The sequence below is a fragment of the Mobula hypostoma genome, chromosome 8, assembly GCF_963921235.1.
Source record: "Mobula hypostoma chromosome 8, sMobHyp1.1, whole genome shotgun sequence".
NCBI lineage: Eukaryota > Metazoa > Chordata > Chondrichthyes > Myliobatiformes > Myliobatidae > Mobula > Mobula hypostoma.
Window position 1 is genome coordinate 46,460,801 of NC_086104.1, and position 12,264 is coordinate 46,473,064.

Sequence of the window (12,264 nt, forward strand, 5' to 3'; positions counted from 1 at the left end):
ACTGTAGTTAAAAATGACCAATACCCAGGATATTTCAAGTATTTTAGTCCAAGGTTATTCACTGGGAGCATTGTAGCCCTTTGTTCATCCCTCAGAATGTGAGTTAGGCTTGCTTGCTGATATAGAGGCGGATCTCACCCCTGATGAGGGCTGATCTTGTGCCAATTCCAAAATATTGTAGTACGTACCTTCGCAACAGCCAGGCCTGTGAATCCGATAGAAAGACAGGGAATTATAAAACAGAGTGACAATGAGAAATGAGAATGAAGAAAACTCTCTATGACAAAAAATTGTAAATAGTGGATTTTTCTGTCAAGAAAATGTTGCTGGATTGCTCTGATTACAAAGCCAAGGACATCTGTCTGCAGGACCTCAAACATTCAAAGAACATTTATTATCAAAGTATGTATACAGAATACATCTCTGAGATTTGTACTCCCACAGGCAACCACAAAACATAGACACACCATGGAATTCATTCAAGAAAACATCAAACACCCAGAATGTGAAAACAAAGAACAAGCAAAAAGCAACATATAGAAGATTAAAAATCGAACCAGTAGTGGGCATTCCCAAGTCTTGGGCATTTCAGTATTACCTTTGGCAATGTTGCAGGATGTCTAAGGCTGTTACAAGCCTTCTAGAAGAAGGGAAGTAAAGTGCCACCATCAAAGGCAATCACAGGCAAAGCCACGGTTCACCTTCAGACACTGAGAATTCATGATTACCAAACATGCAGTATGCTTAATTATGGATGAGCTGACTTTCTTACCTAAACGCATTGAGGGAACTACACTCGGTGTCAGTGCCAATGAACAATTTATAATTTGGGTGAGTAAATGACAGGTCAATATCAAAGGAGCCACCATACACCACTCTCCACTTTCACAGTTGGAGGAAATCGCAGTTAAGCAGGGAAGCCCAAGGTGTGCTTGAAATGCAGCAAATTTGGACACGTTGATTGCATGCAGCAAGAACTGCAAGTTGGAAGGCCACCTGGCCGTGGACTGCAAGGAGACCAAATGTTGCAATTTATGTGGAGAGGCAAGCCAACTCCTCAGGGTTTGCCCCAAATGATCCTACAGTTTTGTACAGGCAATAAGAAAAGGAGATGGCAACAGGTTCTCCAGGAAGGAGAACACCTCCCTTCTCTCTTACAAAGCTCCAGCTGAGAAAATACCCATGAAAAATCCAGCAACCTCAAGCTTCCAAACTCTGCCTCTTCCCAGGAGATTGTGTCAGTGGAAAAGAAGGCTGTAGGAAAATGGCAAGCGCTGAAAGCACAAAAAGTGATTCCCGAGATCCAGAAAAAAAAGACAGCAGCATGACGTGGAGAGAAGAGATTGTTAGCAGCTTCTTGTCCAAGAATGAAGACTCACCCATGAATCAATGCCTCAGGCCAAGTAAATGTCATAATGGAAGGGACAGAATAACAGAAGGAGAGAAAATCCAGCCAGCAACATAGAAGGGAAGTAATTAACCCACTGCCTGCCATTTCCAGAGACTGGGAACAATGCAATGCCCTATACTCCTCTCACAGCCTATAGTAGGGATAGTAAGAACAGCCTGGCACCCAGTGCACTGGGAAACCAATAGTACCAACACAACTCAAAAGCAGATTCAGGAGACTAAAGTGACAGAGAATTAGTCTGATTCTTTCCTCAGTAACGTCTCGAGCTTCACCTCTCAGAGCCTGTACCAGCCCAGAATAATTGCTATAGTTTAAACAAGCCTTGGATTTGCTGGCACAGAGCAACTGACTGTGGTAATGTAACTTTGGATTTGTAAATCAATAAAACAATGGGTGTAAAAATCACATGAATCAATGTGCTCAGTGTGAAAAGCACTGTGTGATGTGTTTCTACCTTGGGATACCTCACAAGGTCAAGGCCAACCTATTGTTTATGTGTGTAACTTGCTGCGCCCTAACAACTATTGGCAGTTGTCACAATGGTGGTGTCTGGAGCCGTTGATACAGTCTGGTAGAAATGATTTCTGGGCCTCCGGCCTTACTGTTCAGCTGCACAGAGGCATCTTCACCGTCGCTGAAGGTAAAGAGGTGATTGGTTGTTGTTCCTTTGTGTGAGACGTAATGTACAGAAATGCTCCACTCCAGATAATCAATGTGTACACCCTAACTTTGAAGAACAAACAGCTGGCTTCCTTCCAACAGCTCCAACCTCATTCTGGCCTCTGACTTGAAATGCATCATTGATTTAGCAGTACCAACAGCAAATTAAATATCACCTCCAGAGCTCTGATGAAAGCAGTAAAAAATAGCAAGCTCTGGAATATCCTCAATAACTGTGCCATTATATACCTGATCAAATGCAGACAGCCCAACCTTTGTATTTGCCTGTTTGTGTCCAATACAGTCATAGTCTGATCTATTGCTGTTACGCTGGCATTCCTGCATGACCACTGCTTCCTTCTGGCTGACTAATACCTAGAAGAAGAGCAAAGAGCAAGCGAGTGAACATGAAAGCTGAATGCCGAAGTGCTGACCCCAGAAAATATTGAGGAACAGAAGAGAGATCACACAGGTTGGAGTACCACGAAGCCACTTTTTAACTCCCCGACATTCAATTGGGAAGCAACCAAGGAAAGGATCACCAAGTTTTCTTTTGTTGTATGTGTTCAATAAGCAAGAGAGAATCAAAAGAAATTGTGACAACTCCAAAAAGTAACCAGTGTCTTCTCCATCTATAGACAATGGGGATGTGGAACTCTGTGAGGGAAAGAGCCAACAAGCTTTACTCTTAATCTCGGAGCCTTCCAAGATCACCTTCTGATCAAAAGTCTACTCCTTGGAGCAAGCACTGTGATCTATTCTTCATTAATGGAATTAATTTTAGAGTATTATTTAATGATGCTATTATATACCAATTTTAGCAGTACCAAGTGGAAGTGGATTCTTGGCAGTAGTTACTGAGATGGCAAATGATTACATTTCACTCAAGTGCTCAAGATATACAAGGTAAAACTAAATACACCATTCCCCTTGAATTTTGTTTTTGTACCGTTCATGCTATTATGTAGAAGGGGAAACAACTTGAACCTATACATTACTTTTTTTCTTAAAATGCTAGTTTTTAGTTTGTGTTTATGGTCCATTCTCCAAACTGAAGCTTTCTACAGTCAATGCCAAGTAATTAATGCTCCAAATCTGTCTTCACGATATTAGTGTACATCCCATATATCATGTTTTGTGACCACCATTTCAATATTATAAAGATCTCATGTGAAACATCTACATCATGACTCTTTAAACATTTGAATTTCCCTTCTTCTGAACATAGTAACACAAAACCTTAATTGTCAACTTGGCACAGAGTCCACAAAGAGAGTTTTATTTTAAAAATCTTAAGTTATATTCGAGAAAAGTTTCTCCCCAACTTTTCAATGATGTTACTGAATTGTCACCGAGAAATACATTATCAGATTCATGTCTGTATCCTAAAAAATGTCTGTGTTAAAAACAGGAAATTTTGTATACTCGATCAAAAAAAAAACAAATGTGTAAATAATAACAGAACGAAGCTGTTTCAATTAGCCTCAGTACTCAAATGGTGTTGAGTTTCTGGTGGATTCTTTCAGTTTCGTAATGAACTTCTATGACCAATGTTTCCATATTGATATAATAAAAAAAAAGATGATTTTATTTTAAATAAATAGTTTTTTTTCTATTTGTAATAATATATTGGTCATTGATAATGTAATTTTATTTTGTTACAATCAGATGGCTCCAAATATGATCACAACATCCTTATAAATATTCATAACCTGAGTTTATTACCAATCAATAACACACATTATAGTGAATTATAAAGCATTTATAAGCTTCTTTTAGTTCAATAGTGAGAAGGTTTCTGAAATGCCACTTATTTTATCAGTTTAATATTCTTCACATGTCAATCATTTACATCAACGCATCACACTGTTGTTAAACCGAAATTTCCAAAACACACAAAAATTAATAACTTTGTCAGGAGAATTTTCTAGAGGCAGGTATTCAAAATCAAAGTTGTGACTTAAAGCAACAGATCAGTAAGTTCATTATGAGCTGAGGAACAGTATGAAGAGGTTGCACATCACCTGACAGAACCTGACACCCTGTGTCCATTGGGCAGGTGGTGAGGCATTGCTCGTTTGCCCAGGGATTTTTCACATGGAATCAGATAACTTGACTTTCATTCATAAGGAATAAAGCAAACAAAATAAAAATAAAGCAGACAAAATAAAAATAATTCTCATGATTTGCAGAGTATCAGAGATTACACACAAAACTTTGAGGGTACAGTCAATGCTCTTTCCCGATATCTGCCACAAAGAAAGTCATGAACAACATTTTCCTCAACCACCACATCCCAGTGAAGAGAGGGATGCTCTCTGAATTGCACTGTGGATTCCACCTATCTAGAGGCACAATGGACATGGTCTCCAATGCACACCAACTGAATATGCAGAAGGTAGCAACAATAACTATATGTGGCCTGTTTTGATCTGAGAAAAACCTTTAATCCATCAGTCAAAAGGGACTATGAAGCACTTTTCTCAAATTTGGCTGCTCAAGAAATTAGTTTCGTTCTCACACGATTTTAAAGCATCATCTTAACCAAAAGCAACAAAACAGAGCTAGAAGTAACAGACTCAAACTCCAGCATTTTCAGTTTTTGTTTTATATTTTCTGCATCTGCTCTAAATGGAGTTTTAACCAAGGGGAAAAAAAATCAACTCAGGAGTTCCTGGTATCTATACATTCATAGGTACAAAATTCTTATTTCATATATATTGCTTTTTAATAAATGTCCATAGTCAGAATACATTACATTTCATTTACCAAACCACCTTCCACTTTTATTTCTTTTATATTTCTTCTTAATTTGAAAATATAATCAACAAGGTTTCAAGGACTTGTCATACATAAAAGTAAAAGAAGAGGAATTTATTCTAACATGATCCCACCACCAAGCACATCTTCCACCACCCCCCCTCACTTTCTGCTTTCTCCAGCAATCGTTCCCTACATGACTCCCTTGTCCGTTCGTCCCTCCCCACTGATGTCCCTTCTGGAACTTACCCTTGCAAGCAGAACAAGTGCTACACCTGCCCCTACGCCTCCTCCCTCACTACCAGTCAGAGCCCCAAACAGTCCTCCAGGTGAAGCAACACTTCACCTATCAGTCTGTTGGGGTTATCTACTGTATCCGGTGCTCCTGGTGTGGTCTCCTGTATATCGGTGAGACCCAATATAGATTGGGAGACCATTTCACTGAGCATCTACACTCTGTCCGCCAGAAAAAGTGGGATCTCCCAGTGTTAACACATTTTTATTTCCACATCCCATTCCCATTCCAAGATATCAGTCCATGGCCTCTTCTACTGTTGCAATGAGGCCACCCTCAGATTGGAGGAGCAACACCTTATATTCCATCTGGGTGCCTCCAGTCTGATAGCATGAGCATCAATTTCTCAAACTTCTGGTAATACCCTCTTCCTTCTCCATTCCCCTTTCCCTTTTCTGTCTCTCAACTTATCTCCTTACCTGTCCACTACCTCCCTCTGGTGTTCCTCCCCCTTTTCTTTCTTCCATGGCCTTCTGTCTCTCCTATTAGATTCCCCCTTCTCCAGCACTGTATCTCTTTCACCAATCAACTTCCCAGCTCTTTACTTCACCCCTCCTCCCCCCCATCCCAGTTTTACCTATCACCTTGTGTTTCTTTCTCCCCTCCCCCCACATTCTAACTCTAACTCCTCATCTTTTTTTTCCAGTCCTGATGAAGGATCTTGGCCCAAAACATCACCTGTACTCTTTTCCGGAGATGCTGCCAACCCTGCTGAGTTCCTCCAGCATTTTGTTTGTGTTTATTTTAGGATGTTCTTGCTGGAAAATTTTGTAGAGGAACTGCCACAACATGAGATTGTGACCCAAAGGTTCAGCTGATGAGAACACACAGTGGCTGATGCACTTGCATGCATTTGTATCTTTTGATATCCATTATTGTTGCAATACAAATAACTGTCATCACAAATCTGCGGTGCATCTGTTCAAGTTCTCTCCTCAGTACAATTTATGAAGTGAGACAAATGAATAGATATTATATTTTTACATTGTTTTGGAATGTACTTAACTGTAACACTATTTGAGTAGCTGCAAAGAAGGAGCTAATTTCATATATTAATATGTAAGATACCAAAGCAAGTATCATACGGTTGCAGTCTGGAACTCAACATAGTTGTTTTCTTCGAGAAGTTCTTATTGCTTCCAAATTTTCAATTTATTCTATGAGCGTTCTCATATGACCTTTAAGAACTTAGTATACAGTCAACAATAGTGCTGGTTTACATTGTAACACTCTGCAAACAATAGAGATGACATGGTAGTTTTGTCAGGCCATCAGAAATTAAATATATTCTCTCATAAGATTGTGCAGTGCATTGAGCTACCACAATGTACTTCCACCTCTGGGATTTGGGATTTACATCCTGCCCAGACGGGTCTCTGTTTCTTTGCATAATTGCTATCAGCTGTAGAACTTCTGTTTGTGTGATTCCTATTTTAACTGCATGTGGTACTATTCCTGACTTATGATTATCTCAGTTCACCATCAATATTTTAAATCACACCCTATGCTCCTACTTACATTGAAGAAGCAAGAGAAAATATTTCTAGTTTTTACATTTTCAGCAAGTTTACATCCATAACTTTCAGCATCAATACTGATTTCTAATTTTCCATTTGCACTATCACTGCAATGAGTGACTGAAGCTGGGACTATTCATCCAGCAGATAATTTTTGCTTAACAAATCTCTGATTATAATAACCTCACTTCCTATTAACCAACAACACAAAATCGTTGAGCTTTAAAATAAGGGAGTATGCAGATTGAAAGTGCATGCAACAGCTTGTTTAGGGTGAGATGAGTACAGACTTATGAATGAAGGTCTGTGCTTGATTAGTGTTACCTCAATGCCAAGGTATGCTATGTGCTGCGTATGCAATCTAAACAGGTTTGTTTCTTTATACTGCGTACAGGTAAGACTTGTAGAGTTGGTTATGCTTTACTAGCATTCTTATGTTAGCCTGAAACACATTTATCATTTGCCAACAGTTCCATGGAGAGTCCCAGTAAGGTCCACTCTGCAGGTCAGCTTGTCTTTCTCTTCCATACTTGTGCATGACAGTGTGGAAATCATAGATGAGCTGCAGGCTGGGTGCTACTGCCTCCACTGCTAGACTCACTGCCGAGTCCAGGAGTGAAGCAAAAGCACCAGGACCTGAGGAACTGATCAATTAAAAAAAGGTAAGTCCATGTAGTTATTCTTTTTATCTTACTTAAACTTAATATTTTAAATAACTGGTGTAGCATATGTGTGCTTTAAAATGCATTTATTTCTAAGAAAATGATTTTAAAAATAGTTACTTTTTGGAATTATGTTTACATGTCCCTGATTATTAAAGACACTTAAAAACAGTTCAAAGCCCTTTGACAGTAAAAGATGTCAAAAGCAGCAGTGTGAACTATTGTAGACTTCATGATCTGCCACCTGATGCAATGTTATGAATGGAGAACTAGGATATAGCCCTTTATTCCCTCCCCCCATATGGAATGTCATGATAATAATTGATGACAATATTTCATAGCCTTCTCATGTGTAATTTGATTAGAATTGATGTTATAACACAGAGAAAGTAAATTCAACATTCCAAATGGAAGCAGAGTGAATCAAAGAACCAATGCATCTTGTCTTCAAGTGCATCTCTTCACAGGGAGATCAGAGTGCTGAGTATGAGTTGTCCTTTGAACTTCAATGCATCCGGGTTTAACTCATTGACTTAATAGGTTAAATAACATATAATAATATAATATTATATTATAAATATAGAGATGATTGTAGAATGCAGTCCTGTTACGCTCACATCAACTTCTGTTTTTAGGTCGTATGAACAGACATTATTATTAAAAGTGTAGGCTGACAAGAAGCTCTTCAACACAAACCCCAACAAAACTCAACCTTCCATAATCTTTTACAATGCCTCTAGGCCTGGCAACATCTTTTCTGCACTCTTTCCAGTTTAACCACAAGTTCCTATACCAGGGTTACCAGAACTGTACACAGTATTCCAGCAATTTATACAATAGCAAAATAATGTCACAACTCTTATACTCCATACCCAGATGGCCAATATGCTAAATATCTTTTTTATCATCCTGTCTTCCTGTGGTGCCGCTTTCAATGAACTATCCACTTGTATTCCTCAGTCTCTCTCTTCCAGCAGACAGTCTGGTGCTCTAATCTTCATAGTCCTATGGTGTTTGGCTTTTCCAAACTGTATCACAGATCACAAGGTTTCTGACCTTAAATTTTCTTTGAACTTCCGTACCTTCAGATACCAATCTAGATCCATATGTTACATATGAATACAGGACAGCTACTTGGAGTAGTTATGGACAGGGTTTTAGTGACATCAGTAAGGTTGCCACTGAACAGGATGGAGGGCTTCAATCCGTCAAAGTGGAGGAAGGTGAACAACAAGATCTTGTTAAACAGGAAAGTCCTTTACAAACAAATGATTTGATGAAGTATCTCAATTATTATATTTTTGGATAAAATCTCAAGTGTTAGTAATGTGCATGGTTCAGTTCTGAGCACTGCTTATATCGAATAATAGTCTAAACTCCTTACTAATATGACAAAAAAGTAAATTAAACAACATAATATTCCATAATGAAAATAGAAAACACTGAGACTGCAGAAACTGTGGGAGGGGAAGTAGAGATAACATTTTATGTTTAAGATAATGTTACAGATCTTTCTCTTGAAATTGAAAACTAAAATAAAACAATTAATTATTTTTATATGTCCCACTTTAGTAGAAAATTTTCTTTAGTTTCTGGTGCCCAAGTGATATTATAGGATAATCCAGTAATCATAGTCCTCTTCCTCTCTTTATTCAAATATGTTGTCTTCAATTGAACTGGATATTAAGGAGTGGGTATGAAAGATGATGGAAAATAAAACATCCATTTAGCATTTGTGGTCAAATACGAATGTTTATCCCACAGTTCTTAGATAGGAGGAAATAGGTCCTATGTACATTAAACATTTGTTTAGCTTGGCATTCCATAATCCTTAACCAATTCTGTAGTTAAAACATTAAAAAATATTAAATGGATTAACATAAAATATTATTGATAAGAGCTAGGAGCTGATTCAGAGGTATAATTTGTAGAAATGCTACAGCTCCTAGCAATAATAAACATATATCAGTTGACAATTATATTATTCCCAGAAACTGAGTACAGGATATTTTATTGAAGCTAAAAATTTTTTTTAAAGTTGCACTCAGGTCTTCCTGTTTAGAAACATGTAATTTTTAGGAAGATTTGAATTAAATTATCCTTTATTCAAAATACCCTCTGGCATTTGAATCGTATTTACAGTAATTTTAATTTCCATTTGAAAATCTGTGTGATTATTATGTGTGTAATTGCATTAAATGCTTTTTCGGTACTGACTTTCACTGCTGGTGGAGAAACGGATAAGAAGCTGCACTGGTGTAGAAGGATAATTTTGGATAAAAGCAATGGTGAATGGTACCTTGTGAAAAGTCTCAAGTATTGTAGGACTTGATGGAATAATAATTAATTTTACCAACTTGGATGCCTTAGTCTGCTTTGACAATAATTGTGAAAGACCTAAACCAGCTGGAAAGCAAATATAGTCAAATGTAGAAAATTGTACAATATATTTTGGCAGTAAGAACAGAGAAAAGAAATGCTGCTTAAAAAATAAGGTTCTAACTCAGTAGATGAACACAGATTTGTTATTTTGTCTAGGATAAATATGATCATGCATGTACATTAAGGGATAAAATCCAGGATTATTAAAAAGTCTGGTTAAGTGAAATACAAATCAAGTTGGTAACATTCAACTTTCACTAGTTCCTTTGTTGCAGTTTTGAACGCAATGTATAATAGTAAAGAAGACAATGAGGAAAGGTATAAAAGGTTTCCATAGTTCACTTTGAATGGTCTTTTATTACTTGTTCACTTTTAGAAAAGACATGAGTTAACATTCTTAACATAAGAACTTCAATCCTTTTCACAGATTCTGAGAAGAATAATATTAGTCAGTAGATATTGCAGGCAAGACCAGTATTTATTGCCCATTCTCAATTATCCCTGAGAAGTTGACGATGAGCTATCAACTTGAACTACTACTGGGAGTGAAAGTACTCCTAAATTCCTGCTGGTTTGCTAATGAAGGAATAGCTTTATGATAGAGGGGAACTTGTAGGGAGCTTACAGATTATGGTGTTCTGAAACAGGACATCTGAAACCTTATCCCTGAATGTCAATGTCTTGAGTTTGGATGTTGTCAATATGATTCCATTGAAGGGTAATAACTTTGAAGGGAGTGTGGAATGAGAATGTTGAGAGATGGCTTCATACATCATGAAGGTAGATGAGGGTAGGACAATGGAGTGTGTCTATTTCGACTTTAGCAAGACTCTGGATAACATACTGCATTGTAGGTTATTTTGGAATGTTAAGTCCTGTGGAATCCAGGAAGAGCTAGTTACATGGACTCAAACTTGGCTCAGAGGTAGGAAGCAGAGATTGATGGATGAAGATTGTTTCTTGGAATGGAGGCTGGTGACGAGTGATGTGCTGCATTGTTCAGTGTTGGGGACCTAGTACGTTGTTACTTATGTAAATGATTTGCATGTGAATGCACATGACTTAATCGGAAATTAGAAGGTGTTGTTGAAGAAGTTTATCATAGATTACAGAGGAAATGATCAGTTAGGGAGTGGGCTGAGGAATGGCAAGTCTGAGATGATCCATTTGGAATCTCAAACTATTGTAGGACTTGCACTATGAAGGGTAGAGCACTGGGGAGTGTAAAGGAACAGAGTACATGTGTTTAGTTTTTTGAGAGCGGTCTCACAGGGTGGTGAAAAAATACATTTAATACACTGACCTTCATCAGTCAGGGCATTGAATATAGGATTTGGGACATAACACTATAGTACCATAAGTTGTTGCATAAGTCATTTGAAGTATGATGTATAGTTTGATCACCCTGTTACAGAAAAGATGTGGTGAAGCTGGAAAGAGTGTAGGTGAAGGTTTAAAAGGATATCGGCCAAGGAAGGTCTTTGTTCCTTGGAGCAACAGAGGAGAATGAGGGACAACCTTATACAAGTTAATAAAATAATAAGGGGCATAGATAAGGTGGACAGTAACATTCTTTTACATCAGTATAGCAGAGTCCAAAGTCAGAGGGGGTTGGCGGGGGTGGCGGGTAGGGGGTGGAGAGCATAAACTGAGGGCAAGAGGGGAAAAATTTATAAGGGACCTGAGGGGCTATGTTTTCATGCAGAGGGCGATGAGTATATGAAATGAGCTTCCAGAGGAATTGTTTAAGGCAGGTACAATAATATCATTGAAGAAGCACTTAGATTGCTATGAGCAGGGTATAGATTTAGAGGGATATGAGCCAAATGCAGGAAATTGGAATGAGTTGTTTGGGCACCGTAGTTGACACAGACTCATTGGGCCAAAGAGTCGGTATGCATGCTGTATTGCTCTGTGACTCCTTCCATTTTTTTAATAGTAGTGGATTATTTCATTTGATTGCTGAAATAGTAACCAGAGAGCACAAATAGAAGAGAACTCAAAAAAAACTTAGAGCATGTTCAAAAACCATTGACCAGAGAAATTAAATAAGATGAAGAGACAATACTTCCAGGATATATCTTGTCAATAAGATAAACAGCATTTGACGTGATGAGAGAAACTAAGAAAGAACAAAAGGACAGGATTAATAATTGGGGAATTATATGAGAGAATCAGTGGAGATTTAACTTGCTGGGTAAGAGAAATTTGGGAACACACAGCAGATGAATGGAGCTCATCCAGTGTTGAGAAAAAGGGGAAAACAAGGTAGGGAAGAGGAAATAAAGTGACAGCTGGTAATAGAGAGAGGAGGACTTCAGCAGTCTGCATGGTCTAAGATAACTTGTAAGTGTTAAATGTCTTTGACAGAGGAGACGTGACCAAAAAAAAATATAGTGAATGACCACTGTGCTCGTATCTGTACCCTAGAATCTTTAGAAACCAAATAATGTGAGCATGTCTGAGAAATGTCTAGAATTTTAAAAATATAAAGTGCATTGTGAACATAATTGTCAAAGGTTGGATGCATGAATATAAATGGGCAGATGCGAAGAATAATAGCAAGTGGAAGCTGAA